Source organism: Agrilus planipennis, unplaced genomic scaffold (assembly GCF_000699045.2).
Source record: "Agrilus planipennis isolate EAB-ADULT unplaced genomic scaffold, Apla_2.0 scaffold46, whole genome shotgun sequence".
Classification (NCBI taxonomy): Eukaryota; Metazoa; Arthropoda; class Insecta; order Coleoptera; family Buprestidae; genus Agrilus; species Agrilus planipennis.
Genome location: NW_020438933.1, coordinates 172,723 through 196,696, shown reverse-complemented (window position 1 = coordinate 196,696; position 23,974 = coordinate 172,723). Strand labels below are relative to the sequence as shown.

The window sequence follows — 23,974 nt, the reverse complement described above, 5'->3', positions numbered from 1 at the left end:
AGTTCAGTTTCTGCGCTTGCTAAGTTCACTTGTTTGACTTACTAGTTACTACTAACAATAAGTAAAAAATACTGTGCCTATTTCAGTTATATATTACATTAAAGACATTTTTGCGTGTGTTAATATGTCATCAAAACGTACTTTAAAAACATTGTCTGTTGGTGAAAAATTTAAGCTTATAAAGGAAGTGAAAAGTGGCTCAAGAAATATAAATGTAGCTTTGAAGTATGGTATTCCGACAAGTACAGTGTCTACTATTTTAAAGAATAAGCACTCAATTATCACCGCAGTGGAAAATGATAGTGCAAGTGGGAGTATCAAGAGGCTAAAAAAAGCCTGTGTATAAAAATGTAGACCAAGCAGTTTTAGAGTGGTTTAAATCGGTAAGAAAGCAGACCTTACCTATATCCGGGGGTTAATTAAAAATAGTACTGTTTCATAATTTTTGTTATTCCTTTGAAAAGCATAGATATTAAGGCACTTATGTAACATTTAACCAATTTTTACTGAAATAAATACATAAATGTTCATTCACAAAGAAATACTAATTAAAGAAGTATTATTTGATAACTCGAAGTTTTTATGTGTCACATCGCAGTTCGAGTTATCGAAGCTCGACTGTCCATATATATATATATATTCAAATTTTAGTATCTCTTTCGACGCTTTTTTAGTATAAATGCGCTGCTCTTTCGGTGGTATTTTTGTAGCTTCCTCGAAAGCAATCGGTGCTGTATCCGTGTTCTTTTCATACTGAATACGGTACTGTTTCCACCTTTTCCGGTAATATTTTATAGGAATTTATGGAGATAGTTTGGTCTTAATTCGGTAGAGTGAAATTGAAAAGAATAATTTTTACTCAGGTACCCACGGCTTTGTCCGAAATACGTGTCAAAGATAATCGAAAATGCAATAATTTGATAAATTTGTTGTTAAGTCAAGATAAAACTAAAGTTTATAATTCTGTTAGTTAAACATACACTTTGCGTAGAATGACAGTCAATACTGTCCTTTATCGAGATAAAAATAATTTCTTCTATCCCTCAGAAACAGTATTTCTTGGATAAAAGGCACCCTATGTCCTTTCCTGTGCCCTAACAATATGCGTTCAAAATTTCATGATGATCGGTCTAGAAGTTAAGGCGTAAAATGGTAATTAACAAGCAAACAAACTTACATTCGCATTTATAATATCACTTAGGATATATATACGAATTATAACTAAAGATAGATAACTAAAAGTATAAGATAATTAAGAAACAATGCAAAAAAGTACATAGTTAAGATAAACTGTATACACATATTTAAATGAATAATAGCGTGAATTTTTTCCCATCGAACGTACCTGTAAAAAAGTTTGTTGGTAACAGAAAATCGCGAATTTAAATAAAAAACGAAAATATAAAACCTTCAATCTTCTCTACTTAAAGCTCTCCTTTAATGTCTGGTTAAAGCTCACTGTTTTCGCAGAAATCACACAATATTTTGATTACAACAGGCTTATTAAGCCACAATAAATAATCGCGCTAAGGATTTCCTTTGCTTTGTATTTTCCTGTATTAGTATGTAGTTAATAACTTCATCGATTCAATTCGTATTAGTTTCATTATTTTTGTTTCCATGGTTTCCAAAAATAAGTACATACCAGCAGAGTATCTTAGACACTTTTGTTAATATTTGTGCAAATATATATATGCCGCATAAAAAAAAAAACAATTCCAATCTCTTAATAACTAGCCCTCTTAAGTTAAATAGCAAAATATGCGAATTCTAATACAATAGAAAACGGATCATTGCTTTAATCAATAAAAGTAATAATGCATTGGGAAACAAACTTTTTCGAGATGCTCCCTATAAATTAATTGGATCGCAAAATTAGATGATATTTTAATTACTTTCCAAGGGAGTCCAAAATTAATCTACAACCCTATTGAGTTTCCCGATTTTGTGCTTGTAATTTCCCAAAACATACGAAAGTTGTGTTGGTATTTGTAAAAAGTTACCCAAATAGATTATTCCCCAAATTTAAAATAACAAGAGTTTAATATGTTAGTTTATGGCAGTTTTCTTTCTTTTCCATATTTAATTTCATAATAGTAACAATTTTAAATTATCATCTGAAAAGTCTATGAAACTGCTTCCAAAAATCTGTGTTTCATGCTCATTAAAGGATAGTTCTTATTCTCTTTAGGGACCAACCTGTATATTAGCGATGGCAGGCTATGGTTGTGATTACTATTGTTGTCGTTGTTGTTAACCTTGCCTTTCAAATACCAAAAGAGTTCCTATAAGGGTACCGATCGGATCACGCTGTCCGCTCTTCGCGACAGCTAATGGTACCGTTGCCATTTGTCGACGCAACAAGCCCATAGTTTCGTTATATTGCTTCTATAACAGTACTTATTACAATTTTTATTTGCATTTAGAATTATTGATTCGCTTAATAAAAGCACTTACAGAACATAACACAAAGTTATGTAGTAAATGTAACAATTCTTAAAAATGCTACTCCTAAGTAGACCTAGGTTTAATCTGTCAAGTGCAGACACCTATTTCGACATCCTGTGTTTAAGGATGTTTGGGAGGTACAATCAGAGACAAGAGTGCATAAAATTAGAAATTCGTGATTAATTAGGTTTTGCAGCATATCATGAGGTAAATAAATAATATCTATATTAAAAAAAAGTATACGGTTTGAGAGAAAATTTGGAATTTAACCAAAAACTTTGAATAAAATAAGAAATAACGAATAATATGGAAAATTTTTAACTGACTTTTGGCAGTGAATATGCCTTGATTTCAACTTCGAAACAAAAAAATATTTAGTTTCAATCTTTATTAATAATGAGCGTAAAACTTTTTAATATGTTTAAATAATAATTAAAACTTTAAAATTGCATTTATTTCAGACAATTATAAATATTATCATTATATTATCAAGTAAAAACGAGATTTTCAGCTAATTTTTCATTTTTTCCTCGATAACCATTTAGTGAATTTGAATAACCTTACGCTAAAGTGATTCTCCAGAGTTCAAGTTACTTATTATAAAAGTTTGAAATTTCTGGTAGCTTTTTTTCTGTTAATAAAAATAAATTTAATCTGTTCGGTCAACGAATCTCCATAAAATGACGTGTAAAATTACAATTCTTTAAAATTTCAATAACTTTTTAACGGTTTAGTGAATCGATTTGTAATTTTTACAAGAGTTTTAGAATTGAATGAGGAATATTTTTCCAAATTTTTATTTGTCTCGTAGCAGTTTGACATACCTCCCAAACATCCTTAAAAAAAGTATATGGTCTTTATATTAATTATTTCCCGATTGTAGTATTCAGTTTTGCTATAGATATAGGTATATCTAAAAAAATATTATCGTTTCTCATATTAATTATCTAAAACAGAAGAATACACACTTAATTCCTGTCGGTACCATCTGAATAAGTAAAAAGGTGAAGGTCATATTTCACATGACATCACGTTTGGTAATAACACGCAGCTTGACGCCTGTAGGGTGCTCGTAGAAAAAGAGCGATATTAGCTAGTCACTCTGGGAGCAATGGAAGAGTTAGAATAGAAGATGGCATCAGTATTAAAATTACAAATCAACTAACTCTGCTAACACAATAAAGACATACTCATATATTCATACACACATATTTAAATATAGATACCTATATTTAAATTATGTTTCAATATTATTATAAATGATAATAATCCAACAGACAAAACAGCAATAGTTGCATTAAAACAATCTTCTACATATACTGTGAAATATTATTAGATTTACCAAATCAATAATTGTTTCTCATAGCGTAGTGGTCAGAGCATTGGTGCGTAAACCCAGAGGTCCCGGGTTCGATTCCCGGTGAGGGTGTGAGAACAGCAACAATTTTTCCTCAAGTACATAGTTAAGATAAACTGTATACACATATTTAAANGTGAGGGTGTGAGAACAGCAACAATTTTTCCTCATTAATTTGAGGTAATTTATAGAGGGAAATTTAAAAATAAAAATGAATTTTCATTAATAATATCAACCCCTATTAAATGTCAAAATGGTTCATTAGTATTAATATACTTAGTTCGACAGATTTGTGCCCTAATAAGTACAGTTTGTCGTTGTTGCTGTTGTTACCTCTCATAGCTTAGTGGTCAGGGCATTTGTGTGTAAAGCCAAAGGTCCCGGGTTCGATTCCCGGTAAGGGTGTGACAACAGCAACAATTTTTCCTCATTAATTTGAGGTAATTTGTAGTGGGAAAGGAAAATTAAAAATTAAAATAAATTTTCATTAACAATAATTGTTTGTTAGAGCATTTTCAGGAGCTCAACAACTTAAAACAATTGTAAGCTATTAGAAGCGTTCCCAAACTTCAGTTATGTTTTTATTGGTATAATTTTTATGTTCTTGAAACCTTGTTTCAATATTTCATTTTCTTAAACGTTAATTACTTAGTAAGTTTCTAAAGTTGCCCTAGTAAGGGAAAGTACGTACAGGGTAAAATACATAAAAAAAAAATGTTCCGAACTATAGAAAATATGAAATGCTCTACCTGCTGGGAAATGAAAATAACAAAAGAATTCTTACCCAAGAATTAGTATCTATATACATAAACAACCTTCAAATATTAAATATTGCAATTTAGTTTAAGTGAATGAAACCATTTGTTGTTGTTTCATGTACTAAAGGAAACAAAGAACAAACAACTTAAATCAGTTTCTGAAAACGAACAGGTGACATTGAAAACCACTTGAGCGTTAAAATAAACGGTAAAATTAGAATTAATATTTAAGATCACACGGAGATATATTTCTCATTTTAAACTACCTTGCAAGTAGACAATATATCTCAACTTATAAACTTCCCTTTTATTTGAAATCGTCAAGTTCTGACGAAGTTACTAGTTCTGAACGTAGGGAGGACTAAAGTCATTTGAAAGTCGATCAATAGTTAAAGGTACTTTGGCGATTTTACACTTTTAATTTAACATAGTGGGAATTATAAATTAACTAATTCTAGTTTCAAGTAAAATAATACAATTTCATTACTATTTTATTAAGGAACCGGATTTTTTACAGGCTAATCGTAATAGGCAGCACAATTAAAGTTACACCTATATATAAAAGAATGTCGTTTTAATTATACTATTTATAAATCAAGAACGACTGAACCGATTTGGCTGAAAATTGATGGGGAGGTCCCTTAGAACCAGGCGACGGACATAGGATACTTTTTATCACGTTCCACGGGAAAAACGTGGTATATGTAAACGCTACTGACATGGAATGACAAAACGCAACCGACAGCAAAACGAAAAATTTATCAGTCAAAACATCAGTCTAGCCGTTCATTTGATAAAATGGTATAACAAAACGCAACTGACATGGAAGAACAAAACGCAACTAACAGCTAAACGTAATGTTGTCTATGGTTAAGTATTGTGTTTTATCTATAGTCAGATTTACCTGAAACTTGGCTTTAATGCTTACTATAAAGTTAGTGACATACATATCTACTTCAACATTTTACAAAATTCTACCTCTTTAGGAAGCTGAAAGGGGTTTTATTGCATATTTGTTTTTTGTCAGATTTATTTGAAACTTAGTCTTAATGGTCTCTCGTTTAATTTCTAAACGACCTATCCCGACATTTTAAAAAATTCAACGTCCAAAGAGGGGTAAAAAGGTGTTGTAATTTTTGTTCGGTACATACTTTATTTGTGGTTAAATTTACTTGAAACTTCGTATATATGCTGTTTGATATTATTATTCACATGAAAAGTGGTTGCAACGTTTCCACGGGGTATATTTTATTTGTACTCGGATTTACTCGAACGTTGCTCGTTGTTGAAATTAAGCAAATACGTGTTTTGGCAATTTTTAAAAATCAACCCTTAAGGATGAAATGTTGTTGCTACGTTTGTATTTGAAATCTAAGATGGCGACATTACATAAAATTGAAACGTTGTAAGGGGAATTGGGAGTTAAAAGGTTTTATAGAGAAACAATATTAATTTCTGCGAGAGAAGCCGCCGGGAAAAGCCAGTAATATAATAAAGCTAAACTCTACATGCACATGCTCCGCTAGAAACCGAACCAAAAGAATAAGAAAACTGTACCGTATATTCGTATTAAGTAATTCGTTTTACAAGAAATATTTCACACTAGTGAGATACAATAAAAAAAGGTTTAGTCAAGGTGGCAATCAAAAAAACTCTTTGAGCCGTCATATCTATCACTCAATTATTTCTGATACCCATTTAAAATCTAACAATAACTGATGTGTGGACGTGACTAGTTTTAAGTAAAGTTTTCATTATGTCGCTACATTATTTCACTTCAACTTTCCTTCGTTCAAGGAAAATATGCAATGAATAAACAATAAATGGCTAATAAGTCCAGCATTGTATATTTTAAACCTACTTTTTACAAGTTTCCTTCCGCATTGCTATTAAATAGGATTTTGCGTTGAAACGTAGCCAGAAGTTTCCATTCTTTCACTTTTTTCATAGGTTAACTAGCATGGACATTTTTACAATGCACTGTGTATTCTTCTAACGCACAACAATAGGCATTTCACACAAAACTACGTGCTTTCTACACGTGTCTTAAAAGAAAAACAAACCTTTTGTTCAAATATAATACGCAATTCATAAAGAATAATTTATTTATTCGACTCACAAACAGCTAACTTAGAAACTAAGGACAGTTTGAAAAAGCTGCTTGCTCTAAGAACCTAGACCACCGAGACAAAAATAAAGTCAAGCAAATTTTTCCGTAAGTGCTTGAAATATTGTGTTACATATAATTTACTGTACTTGCGAATACCCACCAAATTCATTCAAACATTTCCAATGAAACAAGACAGGAATTTATAAGTATTTCCCAAAAACCACAGTATAAGGATTGTAGGTACAATTGAAATTTTGGACAATTTGAAAATGGGTAAGACTGTACAAACGTTGTACGTTGCACGCCAAATTAATATTGTGCAACTAATTATATGGATCGAGATTTCGTTGAAGAATAAAAAGTCACTGTTTTATTTAAAACATTTACTTGAACTTCTATTCTATCAATAAAAATAAATTTCAACGTCTAAAATAAAACTAAAAACAACTATTAATTCGTCCGACAATGAAAACTATTTTGGGTGGATTACTGGTGCAAAACTGACTTGTTGAAGAGTTGAAATATGTGAAAAATGTGAATTCTTAATGTTACCATGCAACTCTAACTATAAACAGAAAAACTGCTAAGTATTATTCTAGCGGGGGTGAATAACTAGAATTGAATTAACAAAGAATATAGAAAGCTCTATTTTAAATACCAGCACAATCGCTATACAACATTCCTTTGCAGTTTATAAGGATTCTGTGAATACCCAGGTAAAATGTAAACTTATCCTGTTGTCACCAACTACTATTTAACATTACAAATATGAATTTAAACTGAAAATATTTTATGTACAAAAAAAAGAGAAAAACAGACAACAGACATAAGCAATTGTAACTGGTCCAAGCTTCGGAATGGGCTTAATGCGACGTAATTGAAAATCGATGTATACAATTTTGTGTAAAATTGGGAAAAGTCATTTTTCTACAGTTTTACATATAACACAGAAGTGTGGCCTTCTATCATTCGGATGACCCCAGTCCCACCAATATATTTTTACCAAACATTCTCGGTAGATTTACACTAACATAAGGTTAGTTTTGCAAAAAGGAATCTACGTAAAAAACATCTAGAATGGCCACTGTGGGGCACCACAAATTGGAAAGTATTCGTTGATTTCAAAATATGACTTAATAGAGGCGCGAATAATTAACGTCAAAAAATTTTTATTTTGAATTTTCTCAAAATTGGAATATATAGTTTTCAAAAGGTACTCAAACTTAATTATTTATGACGAAAGGCATTTATGTAGCATTATGAAATTTTTCTTAAATACCTACCTAAGTGTCTTTATAAATATATATGTACATATTTTATCAATATTTGGATTTAGATTATTTCGGGTTCATTAGAGATATCTTATTCAATCGCATTTTCCAGATTTTGTAAGATAGCATCTCCATTTTCTGGCATTTCAATATTCTCAGTATCGAATGTTGCACGTACAGTGGAATATTTGTCGACTATTTTGCTGAAGGCCAAGAAATATATACTTATGCTCACCCCCAGAGTGATGAACGTAATAAGTGGAAAAGTTTTCAAAACACAAACCATCAAAAAGTTTGATTCCCCTATCTTAGCTGTCAATATATAGGTACATAAATTCATTTAGTCAAAACTGACCTTATAAATATTAATCTGCCCTGAAAATTTGATTAAAAAATATTAGTGCAACCGCAGTCATCCGAATACGTAAAGGTTACACTTGATGATGATGATAACTGTTATGCTACAGAAAATGGCATTTTCCAACACAACACGTAATTTGACGCATCATTTTTCAATATATATTAGCACACTTCGAGCCTTCGCCCAACTACAATTGCTTACGGCGTTAACCTTTAATTCTTGATCAAAAAGTTTTCTGTAGTCACATTATTTATTAACATATCCTGCAAAAAATTGTCATCTATCACCACCACACGACCACCCATTCACTGAAAAAATGCATTTTTTTTCTCCTCACGAAGAGTAGTGATGTAATTAACTAGCATAGTCATTGACAATTCATTGATATGAAATGCTATGGTATACTAATTAATGTAGCAATTATTATTGATGAAAAAAGTAATTTAATTCGCTTGTACCTCCGATATAAACTCAAAGTGCAATTTCGAGAAGGTGTTTTAATTTAGATTAATAGTTGAATGTATCAAATTTTCTCTTTGAAGTATAATAATTCCTCTGAATTACCACAATACTCTTTTCCAAAATTTCATTCCGTATTTTAGGTACTTCATTTTTGATATAATATATATTGTGTAATACCATGAAACTGCAGCATTTTCACATTTTTCCGGTTGAATAGAATCGAAAGGAATTAAATTGAACATTGTATTAATGAATTATCTCTATATGTCAAGGCAAATCTAATAGTAATCTTTTTGAACTAAAAAAGGCAAGTATGCTCCTATACTATACACTGTACCTACTAAAATGTATACATTAATTAAGCATAATGTAAATGAAAAGATATTGTTTATATTAACTAACCTTAACAGTTATCTCACCAAGAAATTAACTAATCATGGTATTTAATTTATTGAATAGATTCGACCTTTACTTGATGAAAATCCATGTACATAAATAAAATATGACAACAAGATTTTCACACACTTTTATTTCTCAAGTAACAATTGTTTCGTTACTCTTGGCTTCCTCAGACTTCTAGTACGTACTACTAGTACCTATTACAAAGTAAAGTAGGTGTTTAAATACGGTGTTATTAGGGTAGTTCAAAACAGTTTTAGAAGTAGGGAATTATTACATTCGATTTGATCATTTAGTAATACACCTAATTTTTTATATTTATTAATTTTCAAATTTTCAAGTAAAGTAAGTTTTTTTCTTTAGTTTTTAAATGTAAAATATGTCCTTCTTCAGTGACGTGTTTGGCGTAAGTAGAATTTGTCTTATTTTTAATATAACTATTTTTATTCTCAATTAAAGAAAAAGAGTAATTAAACATATCTTCCATTTCATACAAATTTTTTATTTCCGCATTTAAAAGCATTTTTAATTTTACTTTCTTTTGTTGCTATCAAAAATGAAGAATCAGCCTAGGTTGTTAAACATTTTTTAGCTATAATAAACAGTTGTAAATAACAACTCAATCTAACCTTCTAGTAACTGAAAAACGCGTTTATCGAATACCTTTAAACGCAAATCTATTAAAAAACTGTTTGGGAATTAATCTCTGTTTTTATCATCAGAAGTTCTTGGTCAGATTTGTCGAAATCGTCAAATATGGATCGCGATTTTTATCCTATTGCATCAGCACGCCATAGGCAATTCTGACTTGTTCCTTTTAAATAGTACTACCGAATAATATCTCTTAGACTTTAAGGAAATACCAAAGACAACATTAAGATATAAGAACATCAATACAAAACCTAAAAAAGCATCCCTAACAAACGTCAAATAAAAAAGCGGACCAATAAAGTGTAAAGCAATGCGGGATTGAAATTTCAAAAGCCGTGATTTGATAATTCGTGTTAAGTATTACGTCCTAGTGGCAATCAAATGTTTTTTTTCAGGGATTTCCATTAATTAAACTAACGATGTGCAATTAAAAAATTCACGTACCTGGCCCACCTCATCGACATTATTCAATCATCGAATATTTATCCCCTTACTGACATTTACTACATTAACCTACGATTGACCGTCAAATCTGTCGCTAGATGATTTTATTTTTCATGAGAGAGATCTCATTTAAACGAAAAAAGCATCTGCAAGTGTGTGACGGACGCTACCGAATGGCAAAGGTACAAAAGTCGTACCGCACTTCATTCAGCGAAGAAAAATTAAGGTTAACTTGTTTACTGTAACGTGACACTCACGTTTGTCCTTAGAGGTCTCGAACAATGATACTAAAATTAATCCATATTTAGGTTACTCTAACTAATTGAAAACGGTTGAAACACAATAGCTAACTTTCTTTTTCTGTATGGAATAACAAAAATGTGTTCGAAAAGAGTTATAATAACAACTAGTGAAGTTAGATTTGATAAATATTAATTTGAGCTTTCTTATAAAATTTACATCATCATGAAGCAATAAAAACTCTATCTTAAACGTTTATCTATATGTATATCATAACTTCCAAATAGTACATAATATCCACAACATATAGTTTCCAACAACTTAGGGCGAAGCGTCGGCAGTAATTTAAAAAGAAAAACTTTCATCCCCTGTTTAGTTTTGATTCATCCATTGCATACGACGTTATCAAATTTCTAAACAAAAGTATTCATAAAATATTTTATTTTTCTTTTCTTTTGTTTCAGGTTACTAACTTTTTCTATAAATATACTACAGGACAGGAAAAAAGGATCCTCCAGAAATATAATAATCGGTAAGTTACGTTCGAATTTTATGGTAAATATGTATCGGCTGGGGACAGAACCTGATCGTCAGTGTTGCAGGCAAAATATTTATATTCCTATACGTGAAATCCATCTTATCAACGCATTAAAAAAGCGTGTTACTGTATCCTATTTTCTACTTTTTTTTCCTCTTCTAAAAATAAGTGAGTTACAATATCTGTCTTGAATTCTTAGTCTCATTAAATATTTCCTTGTTGAATTAACTGACTTTTTACATTTTATGTTACAATTCCTTACCTACTATTAACATTAAGGTTCCGGCAAAATATACGTAGTACTATCACGAAGCGACCTGCGAGACATCTTCGACTGAGACAACCACCAGAATACCCCTGAGAATCCCTGCTACGGTTGTAAACGAAACGTCAGTTAGAAATCTCGAAAATGAATACAGAACATGCTTACTAATAGTACTAATTACTAGTAGTAATTCTCGTAATAGTAAAACGCTAATTCCTAAATATACTCGGTAATAACATCCGAACACGTAGTCCGAATATTTTGAAAGCATGCTAACTATAAAAAAAAAAACTTTTGGGTGTTTCATTCCCACCAGCCAGTAATGCTGGTGGGCGGGCAATCCTTCCGGACTATACCGGAAGGTAGGGCGGAAGGCCCTCTTCAGCCTGCTTTCAGGAATCGTGGGAATGGGTGGGTGGTGGTTCGGCTGAGAAAGTTGAGACGGACGAAATGAAGACAGAAGAGAATGAAAGATTATCTGTGGAATATTACTGCCCCAGCATTCGCCTAAGTGATCCAAGGAAACCACAGAAAAACTTGGATCAAGGCAGACGGACCCGGAATCGAACCGGCGTCCTCCCGAACGCTAAGCAATGGCCTAAACTACCTACCCAGCCAAACCCTTATGGGAGTATCCACATGGAATAGTTAGCGATTGCGTCTACATACATACATGTACCAAGTCGTTTGTAAACTCGTATTGGTACAAAATATGGGACAATAATACTATGTTACTAGGCCCAGGTTAATTAAAATGCCAAACGAAAACACAGTTATAATGTAAGAGCGGGCATGAATGCAGAAATCTACATTGAATTTATTCTTCTTCCCCTATTTTGTATTCGATTCTTTTTGATCAAAACAATATTGGATTTTAAATTTATTTTATTTAAAAAACAACAGCCTACGTTTCGCTCAGGTTGTTGGTCTTTTTCAGCAACTGTTGTTTTTTGAAATGCTTGTATATAACCGTTGCCACGTAATTTATTATTATTTATTTATTATTTTAATCGAAAAACTATTTTAAAACAATTGTTATGTTAGTTAGTTTTTAGAGTTTTATCTATGTTACCGGAAATGTATGAAATCTAGGAATTGTATACAATTCCGAGGCTATTTAGGAAATCTATAAAAAATTGTTTAAAAAATTTTTTAACACACATATCCTGGAAAATGTACACATTGGAATTGTATGAAATTCCGATATTGTACAGGGAATTTTTAAAACTAATGCTTTCTGTGTATAAAATGAATAAACCACGTTAGTAAACTGAGAATAAAAGTTATCTGAGTATCTAGTGCGATCGCCTGATGTATACGGATTGGTGACGTTATTGTTTGGTTAGGTTAGGTTTGGAGATGTATATGCATTAGTGACGTTATTGTATGGTTGTTAGGTATATTTATGTCAGGCTAGAGTGCCCTGGTGATATGTTGGAAAAATGTCTTCGAAAAGTATGCTTCATTATGATCTCCGCGCCCAACATCTAACATAACAGCCTGCCTTCGAAAACTCCAGTCTGTCATAAATATACCTAATAACCATACAATAACGTCGCCAATGGATATACAGACGACTCTCGTTAATTCAAACCTGCGATAATTCGAAGTTATCACAAGTTCCCTACAAAATCTCTTTATATTTCGAACTAACCCAATACATTTTTATGCACTCGGTAAATCGAACGAAAAAATCATTGCTACGTAACAAAATGACGCGTTAATTCGAACTTATCGGCGTCAAACACTCTACAATTCAAAGTTGCAGAAAGAAAGAGACAGAAAGATTGTAAGTACATACATACATTTTGAGGCAATTTCAAACATGTATCATCGTATCATCGAGCTTTTGTTTTTGTTATAATTAGTTTGACACACACTTCCGCATGAATTGGTTTGTTTCATTTTAGTTATTTTCTCTCAAAAATTTCGAACCATTTGATATTTCAAACACTCGATAATTCGTAATATTTTAAGAGTCCCTCGAGTTTCGAATTAACGAGAGTCGACTGTAGGTATCTTAGGCTCCAAACAGCCTACCGTATTATTGCCTGTTTAGTATTCCCTGTAATATATTTCCGTTTGTTATTTAGGAAATGTATAGATTTCCTAAAGAATATGTCTAGTATGATTATTATTTCACTCATTTCCGAGCGATTTTACGGCTATATACATTTCCTAGGAATTGTATACAATGACGGATTTCATACATTTCCGGTAACATCTATACAAAAAATCTTTATCATTACAACGAATATGTTGATCTCTGAGCAAGTCATTTAACCAAATTCCACCGGTATTACAGTTTTGACTAAATAAAACTAGGCTTGAAAGAGTCCTACAATCTGGGCGAAACGTTGGCTGTGGTTTTTTAAATAAAATAAATTCAAACTCCAATATTGCTTTGATCGAGAAGAACAGAAATCTACATTAACCGAACGTTTTACATTTGATATTTGCAAGGACCATGACGTTTATAACACCTGTAAACAATAGTTACCTATTGAAAATCACTTTTTTGCTACACACCCAAAGTTCATCGAGTCGTCCGATAAATTGGTGTTACCTCATCTTTCGCTCGAGGCAGATCCTCCTTACAAACATTACGTCATCCCATTCCAAACTTGAAGCATCAATAAAAATTGTTATACCTGCAGAAGGTTTGTTTTGCTTGGAAGCTTCTTATTTGCAGAAGCAAAAAACAAAAAAGGACCTATTTAAATCGATAAAAAGGCTAAAAATGGATATAAACAACGTATTTGTAAGACCTTCTTTCGATAAATAAATATGACATAGTAAAATTGTTCCATTTAAAACAAAGTAGCTATTGTGGAAAGAAATTTAGAAAAATTAAATAGGTTTATAGAAAATCTGAAGCACAAAGTATTTGACACTAACTAAAAAGTAAATCTCAATCTAAAAAATTTCAATTCTTCCAAATTGCACTACAAAAAACTGTGTATTGATTGCAACATTAATTAATTCAAAAATGTAATTTTAGAAAAGAGTTGAGTTGAAAAAAATTAAGTTGACTTGTACATACTTCCTAAACCACGGATCTCGCAGATTAGGAAATACTTTTGTTTGAATATTTTTTACTTCTGTCGTATTCAAGCTATACACCGATTCCAGGATTTTAATTCATCCAAAACAAATAGGACGTTGTATGTACATTTCTTTGTAAAAAAAGGCCACAGCAATCAAAATGCGGTTCATTCCCAGATTTACATCTTCAAAACCATCAGACCGATTTTGAAAAATGTGTCCAACTTAAAATGATCTGATTTCTACAATTCAATTTATGTTATGTCACTTTACGAAGCGAATCGTTAGAAATAAATCTGTATTTAAAAAGACACTACCCTAAAACTTCTTAATCTTAATACACCTATATTGCATCTATACCCTAAGCCAGTAAACTGTCGGCAGGAAAACTTAAAAAAAGTCATTTAATAGTTGCGCCACATAATCAACATTTTTAAAATATTTTCAATTTTATAGCGCTTCCGGTTATAATAGAAGTTGATATCAACTTCTTTAATTTAAACAAAGCACTCTGTATTTTATTATACCATTGAATTTATTCGTTTATTTAAGGTTATGTTTTTAACATGACCCTATCCGAAAATAATCGATCATCATCATTTTGTATTTAAAAATATGTTCTGTAAGATAACTTCGTACAGTTAATAAACCAAATTTTTACCACAACTGAATTACTTGATAGTATTTGATCCCAAGTAGTTATTTTTGTCGATATTTATAGTGTTCAAAAAAAATTTTAAAAATCAAGAACTTTTCAATTCTCCTGAGATGACCTTCAATAGTAACTTTTTCAATTTCTTGTTGTTCCAAACTGTTAAAAAACATTTCTTACCCTTTCTTCCAATTACTTTTTTTAAATCAATTGATGCCCAGTCGACCTGCGCTTTAATGTTTCCTCAAACAAAAAAAATCTAATGGTGTTACATCTAGGCTCCTAGGTGGATACAACGATGGGCCCAATTTACCAAACCACCTACTTCCAAAACGATGAGTCAAAATTCTGCTACTCCATTGGAAATGTGTGCAGGAGCACCGTCTAACGGTATCATGAACTATTTAATTCGCACAGGATTAATTACCTAGTCTAAAAAATTTTCAACGTCCAATCTTAGAACCGTATTTATAAGTTATTGAATAGGGGCTTTAGTAAGGAACAATTGCGTCCATATGTTTTATTGTTAAATATGTTAGTTTATCACCTAAAAATGATATCACAAAATACTACTAAATATGAGACCCAATCGAAAAAGCTCATTTTTTTAGCATTTTCACGGTCCAATCTTAGAACCGTATTTATAAGTTGTTGAATAGGGGCTTTAGTAAGGAACAATTGCGTCCATATGTTTTATTGTTAAATATGTTAGTTCAGCACCTAAAAATGATATCACAAAATACTACTAAATATGAGACCCAATCGAAAAAGCTCATTTTTTTAGCATTTTCACGATAATAACAAAAATAATGCACTAACGGTTTTTTACAATATTTTTCTGTAAGAAATTAAATTTCCCATCGGAATACCCTGTTGAAAAATTATTTTGCTGTTTTTGGTATCAAAAATACCTACAATAAAAAGATGAAAATTTGGCGAAAATCACGTTTCTTTTTTTTCAGTAATTCGTCTATAATTTCTTTTTAAGGTGTTTTAGGTATACATAAAGCTTANATAAACGTGTAAAAAGTATATTTAGAGAAAATATAATCTTCCTTTATCAAGTGAAGTAATATATAGGTTCAGTATACCGAAATAAATTAATTTGTAACTCAATTGTTGTGTTATTTCAGTTTAATATTGTTAAATAATTTTATTTCATATGAATTATTCCGAAATCAGAAAAATATACCATACCTATAAACATTAATTAAGCTCAACAAAATCTTTAACGTAATCTTTTTACAAGTTGTTAGTGCACTCCTAGGATAATTCTGAAATGCTACGAACTATCATGAATTGACATTTCCCTTCACAATCTCCAAGAAAGGAGACCGTTGCTGTTGTTTTTCATTGTCAATAGATCAATATTTACTAATTCCTAATTACAGCATGCTCTATTAAATAGTAGATGACGAAAATACATAAGCTTGTTTCAATTTATTATATCTCTAAATGGTCAAGTCCTAATTTTTATCCATTTTCTATTAACATGGCTGTACCTAAAAAACAGAAAAGAGTCGGGACTACAATAACGGTAAAAACTAGGCACGTTCGCGGTGATGGCAGAAATTAACGACTAAAAGAGTAACAGGTATATTAACACATAATGTAGCAGTCGTTTCGTTTCTTATTAAGTTTTATAATGTGTCTATATTATTACACCTAGAAAATTACATACATGTTACATGCCTAAAATTACTCAGTCATAGCTTGTAAAGCACAGAATTATTTAACAATTAACCTCACATAAAGAATAGAATTCTCAACGAGGTATAACGCAAGCATCTCGTAAATAATCGTTTTATTATAATGTACAGATAAGTATCATTGACTTACATTTTTACTAAGCCAAGGTAAGTGACTATGGGAAAAGAATGCGTAGATTACGTATAGATGGCAGAAAGTGGATGACAGCATTTCAAATATTTAAACGTCATCGATTCGATAGTTATAAATAACTGTTTAATGTAAATGTCAATACTGCGGAAAATTAATTTTATCTATTAACTTTGTACCGACCTGAAGGTCATCATATAATTTTCATAAAATACTTGTAACGTAGGTCATTCGAATACCCAAATTGTTTGAATTAATACTTAATTTAATTTAATTCACTTAAATTGATTATTAATTAGGTAGGTACTACTAAAAAATGTAAAAAATTACGAGAGGGAAAAAAGGAGTTTTGCATTTTAATTCCAGTCATTATTAGAAAGCGACTGCGACAAGGAATTTATTTTAACCTCGTCAAATATACAATATGTCTACTTAAATTCACTATTTTATAAAAAGTCCTACATTGTCTAAAATACATAATGACTTCATCAGACTTAATAATTTATCAGTCATATACAAGTTTTAGCACAAAATATGAAATTTGTGTAACAGTAAAGTACCTTTTTTTAAATCGCAAAAGTCTTTATAAAGAAAAGTTCTTGAGAATTAAAAAAAGTAGTTACAAATATCCAACCATATCTATCGGTTGTCAAAATTATGGTTTTGCATATTTCTTCATAGTTGTACAATTTTATATTTTTTGTTGAATTATGATTTATTTTATGCGCATGCGTCACACACCTTTAACCAGGTGAAGCGATTGTTTAGTGTGTAAGAGTCAGGGTGTGATCGCAGACGAAAGTGGTACCTGTCAGTCAATAAAGATATTGTTTAATCAATTTCATTCCTGCAAGAGGTGATCCTTGATGCAAATCAGTACAAAAAAGTTTATAGTCCTCAGCATAAATCAGCACACAAAAACAATAGTTTTGTCCCATATGAGTGAAAACAGGCGCATGCGCATTTAAAATAATACGACTTTGATCAAATTTGCATTATAAATGTCTTATTTGTCATTATTTCAGAAATAAAGTACTTCACTGTTACACAAACTTCATATTTTGTGCTAAAACTTGTATATGACTGATAAACTATTAAGTCTCTTGTAGTCTTTATGTATTTCAGACCATGCAAGACTTTTTATAAAAAAATAACTTTTTTCCGTAGGATTAATAATAAAAGTTGCCCATATACTGCCCACTTAAGTATACACACTGTATATTACTCAAGCAAAAATTTGTCAAAGGTTAACACTCCAGGTAGCCGTCAGTAATAAGTTACATTGTAGTATATAAAAAAAATTCTTCTGAAATACGTGTAGGTAAATTAAATCAGAATTATCTTGGACTAACTATTTCTAGAGGCTGGCTTTTAACATTTTCGTTAATTTTTCATGTGCAGAAGTAAAAAAGAAAGCATAAATTAAATAGGCTGTTAGTCTGTAAATCAGAATTTAAAGACAAAAATCAAAATTATTCGTGCTACTGGTATTATAATAAAACAAAAATGAAAAATCGTCGTTTGTCGTAAAAACATTATGTGTACTTTCCATCAACATTTATTCAGGTAAAATGGTACTAACAGTAAAAGTTAATCAAAATTGTAAAAAGAAAAATTACCTGTAGCATATCGTTAATTGAGGTCGATCAGGTGTAAAACCAGTTACCAAAGTTAATACGATTAGAAAATAATTGACATCATTGAAGCATAAAAATCACTTTTCACAACAAAATGAAAAAATTGAAAATTTTATATATCCGTATAGCATTTCCAATTTTCTAAACGCAGATACCTAATATTTAAGAATTTAGCAATAATTTTACCATTATGTTATTACATTTCTTAAGAGTAAAAATTAGTTCTTGATAAATTGTTACAACTACTTATACGTACTTTGTTGATGAAATACTATCAAATAATAATAAATGTTCTAAACGCAGCTATAATAATTTAAGGAATTTTAAATATAAACGTCATTAAACAGTTATCAATGTTGTGTTTCTAAGTTCACATCTTTGTTTCTCGTTTTTTGATCCTTATTAATTACAAATTATATACCATTTCAATATGCTTTACGAAAGTATGTAGTTAGAAAAATAAAATAGGGTTACTAAACACAAAAAAAAAACTTTTGAGTGTTTCTTTCCCCCACAGACTACGCCGGGAGGTAAGACGAATCCATCAGAATTTTTAAGGAAGTCACTGTAGTATTGAAGATCAATCACTGAAGTTTTTTTGGTGACAAAAGGAAAACAGGAAACCAACTGCGGGATCACTTTAAATACAGTATTATTTTAGCATGCTTCCAACTCTGAACCATTAATTAGTTAAAATTTAAACAACTAATGCAAAAAAATACACTTTCTTGCTTATAAAATGTAAACTAAAGCAGCAGTATCTTTGAAATTAATTTACAAATGTAGTGAATAAAAACAATTTGAGATCTTGATCTAATCGATCGAATCAATATTAACAAAGAAAATCGAGAAAAACTGGAAAATTTATCGTTTTCTTTTTAAATTAATATCATTTTCTACTATAGAGATTTGAAGTTTTCCGTACCTACTAATTTCAGCAAATTTCAATGATGTGTGAACTCGGGATAGTGCGATTTTAATTCTGCAAACAGATTTTAAAGGCGGAAGTCAATGTTCATTATTACCACTATCATCATAATTATAACTATTATTTCTATTGCTTCTCAAAATAAATTGAAGTCGGGGCTGCTCAAATTCCTTTTTACCCGGACCAATCAACTGTATCTCAACCTACACTGTCTTTCGATGAATAATTGACCCACCGCAATCATAAAGATATATACCAAAATACCTACTAGATAGACTGCGTTCCTGTTAATTTAGAAGAGTCTTGTTAATCGGGAGAGAAGTAGGGATAATCTAAAAAACTACTTTTTGTCTCCATTCTGACGCCGTAGGTACTCGCCATTTTAAATATCACCCTGATATTAAAAATTTCGAAAATATGAATCGCGAGCCAAACGAATTAATAACTAATAATCGCAAGTCGAACTGATTACAAATGAGTTGTGCAAAAGTAATGACAAATTTGTAACAGTTGAAAATAACTTTCTCATTTAATTGAATCACCATTTTTCTTTAGTTTAGTTTCTTTCTACTCTTTAGTTATACATGTTTCTACCGCCTAGAATTTACATTTTATATACCTATTATATTACACATATTACGTAAGTTAATATTTTTACTAATAAAAATTACTGAAATTAGACATTAAAATGTCTTATTTCATTAGTTTCTGACTTTATTTTTTTCTGTGTATTATTTTCCAAATCAAACACCATACCATTCCAAACAAAGCTTCTATGAAAGTTAATTTAAGCAGTTATGCAACTTAAAGAGGAATTTGCTGAAAAAAAATTACGAAACAACATCCATGCGCACTTCTCTTTATTTGTAGCTTGGCCCGCGGCGGTCAGTTATTGCTATATTCTAACTAAAGTCATTAACACCGTCTCATACATAAGTATTTCAATGCTATCCACCTGTAATGAATCGAACAACGAACGAGTATTAGGCGCTGGTACTACTACCCGTGGGTACTACCTAGATAGATAGATAGATAGATATTGCAAAATACACGTGACTTACACCTTATTACCTCAAGAATAGTTTGCATGTTTATTTAAATGATATAATATATGCATGGTATGCTAATTCCAAATAATCGAATTCTTATTCTAATTAATGCTTATTTGTAGCGTGTATGCGAATTGTTGTTTTGCTACTTTCTCTTTTATATCATCTAGCAATTACAATAACAAATGTATCAACATTACATTTGCAAGCATCTTAATATCCGATTAATCGAAAATATCTATACGCAAAATCGAAAAATTCCTTCCACGAAAGTGACTTCTATTTCAACGTACCTACATCATCAATAAATCAACCCCTACAGAAGGGTGTCTGTAAGTTGCTTTTACGCCACGTTAGAACGCGAGAATAATGCAATAGAAGAAAAATTTCAGATGGGTGGTAGAGTGAGAAACGGATAAAATACTGCTTCTAAACTCTGAGTCAACTAAAGTGGCAACTCACACAATAAAACTGCTAACAATAGACTGCTTTACTAATGCCTAAGTGCAGTTACAACTTTATGACACCATTAAAAAAAACATAAAACTTTTGGGTGTTCCATTTCCACCAGCCAGTAATGCTGGTGGGCGGGCAGTCCCTCCGGACTACGGCGGNCAATAAAAAGATGAAAATTTGGCGAAAATCACGTTTCTTTTTTTTCAGTAATTCGTCTATAATTTCTTTTTAAGGTGTTTTAGGTATACATAAAGCTTAATAGAAAAGAAAGCTCATGAAAAATTGCATATTTTGGCATTCGTTTGTGATTTTATATATTATATCTATAGTGGTAAAAATTAATTCAAAAATTAACTCAGTTTAAAACAGAAATAAGAAATTGGTATAAACTTCCGTTATAACCGAAAGTGCAACAAAATTGAAAATATTTTTAAAATGTTGATCATGTGTCTTAACAACTACCACACCATTTTTGTGTTTCATGTTCTCATCATCAGTTTTCTATAAACGTGTAAAAAGCCACTAAGTATATTTAGAGAAAATATAATCTTCCTTTATCAAGTGAAGTAATATATAGGTTCAGTATACCGAAATAAATTAATTTGTAACTCAATTGTTGTGTTATTTCAGTTTAATATTGTTAAATAATTTTATTTCATATGAATTATTCCGAAATCAGAAAAATATACCATACCTATAAACATTAATTAAGCTCAACAAAATCTTTAACGTAATCTTTTTACAAGTTGTTAGTACACTCCTAGGATAATTCTAAAATGCTACGAACTATCATGAATTGACATTTCCCTTCACAATCTCCAAGAAAGGAGACCGTCGCTGTTGTTTTTCATTGTCAATAGATCAATATTTACTAATTCCTAATTACAGCATGCTCTATTAAATAGTAGATGACGAAAATACATAAGCTTGTTTCAATTTATTATATCTCTAAATGGTCAAGTCCTAATTTTTATCCATTTTCTATTAACATGGCTGTACCTAAAAAACAGAAAAGAGTCGGGACTACAATAACGGTAAAAACTAGGCACGTTCGCGGTGATGGCAGAAATTAACGACTAAAAGAGTAACAGGTATATTAACACATAATGTAGCAGTCGTTTCGTTTCTTATTAAGTTTTATAATGTGTCTATATTATTACACCTAGAAAATTACATACATGTTACATGCCTAAAATTACTCAGTCATAGCTTGTAAAGCACAGAATTATTTAACAATTAACCTCACATAAAGAATAGAATTCTCAACGAGGTATAACGCAAGCATCTCGTAAATAATCGTTTTATTATAATGTACAGATAAGTATCATTGACTTACATTTTTACTAAGCCAAGGTAAGTGACTATGGGAAAAGAATGCGTAGATTACGTATAGATGGCAGAAAGTGGATGACAGCATTTCAAATATTTAAACGTCATCGATTCGATAGTTATAAATAACTGTTTAATGTAAATGTCAATACTGCGGAAAATTAATTTTATCTATTAACTTTGTACCGACCTGAAGGTCATCATATAATTTTCATAAAATACTTGTAACGTAGGTCATTCGAATACCCAAATTGTTTGAATTAATACTTAATTTAATTTAATTCACTTAAATTGATTATTAATTAGGTAGGTACTACTAAAAAATGTAAAAAATTACGAGAGGGAAAAAAGGAGTTTTGCATTTTCATTCCAGTCATTATTAGAAAGCGACTGCGACAAGGAATTTATTTTAACCTCGTCAAATATACAATATGTCTACTTAAATTCACTATTTTATAAAAAGTCCTACATTGTCTAAAATACATAATGACTTCATCAGACTTAATAATTTATCAGTCATATACAAGTTTTTACACAAAATATGAAATTTGTACCCTTTTCTTTAAATAGCAGAAGTCTTTATAAAGAAAAGTTGTTGAGAATTAAAAAGCAATTACAAATATGCAACCATATCTATCGATTGCCAAAATTATGATTTTGCATATTTCTTCATAGTTTTATCCCATACTAGCTGTACCCTGCGCGTGTTGCTACGCCACCAACTAAAATAAATTTAAAGACATTACACAAATATTTAATTCATTTTGAGTCATTTTATTGATTAATTGAAGTGCTGTGAGATACACAATATTTCTTGTTTTTCCTGTCAAAAATTGGTCGTACCAACTCAGAAACCTTGCCTCATGCACAACAACTTTGCTAAAGATCATCACATGATCAAATGCATAGTTTACGATTCTATAAAGGACATACAGACAAACATTCATTGTTATATATATCTGTACATTTACATATGTTACCTTTCTTATGAAATAAATTTCATTTATCGTTCACATTCTTTCCCAATAGATACCGAAAAGATGTATTAGTTATATGTCAATTTCGATTAACATGCATTAATATTATAATTTCTAATTTCAGTCTTTTTGCCATTTTCTGTAAGAAAGTATAACTAAACAATGATTCGGTCAAAAAAGCATATCGGATACGCATTCGATAATACACTACAAACCCATGATAAAAATCGAAGGGGTGAAATTACACACCATAAATTATATACGGAATTGAAGTACCATATCATCCCATTTCATAACTTAAAGTTTGTTTTACCTGGATACTCAGGTGTACCGCCCAAAATTGACGGCATCATCAATGTAAGATCGTCAATCCTAAGACTGGCTGATACGCAATCTTCGCATTTCCCTAAAACATCCCACTTAATTAGTAACTAACAGTAATTTAATCTAAATCTATCTCCACTCCTCTTTGTGCCTCTAATATGTCTCCGACTAGACATTCATGCCTAAGAAGGTGTCCTACCAACCCATCTCGCCTATTTTTTATTGACTTCCATAGAATCCTCTGTTTTCCTATTCTTTCTAATACCTCTTCATTTCTCCATCCACGGTATCCTCATCATTCGCCGGTAACACCACATTTCGAACGCTTCTATTCTTTTCTTTTCCGCCGCGCCCACCGTCCATATTTCGCACCCGTACAGCGCCGCACTACAAACATACACCTTCAACAATGTTTTTCGAATTTCTAAATTAAC

General features: G+C 30.9%; 1 protein-coding gene across 2 annotated transcripts in view; it reads left to right on the top strand.

Moving 5' to 3' along the window:
• The window catches only part of LOC108744727 (leucine-rich repeat and fibronectin type-III domain-containing protein 5-like), a 120,346-nt gene that overhangs the window by 67,510 nt on the left and 28,862 nt on the right, over positions 1-23,974 (top strand). For both annotated transcript variants that reach the window (XM_025974247.1, XM_025974249.1), the window contains exon 2: positions 10,966-11,033. The gene's annotated coding sequence lies outside the window, so the exon portion shown is untranslated. The remainder of the gene's footprint in view (positions 1-10,965; positions 11,034-23,974) is intronic.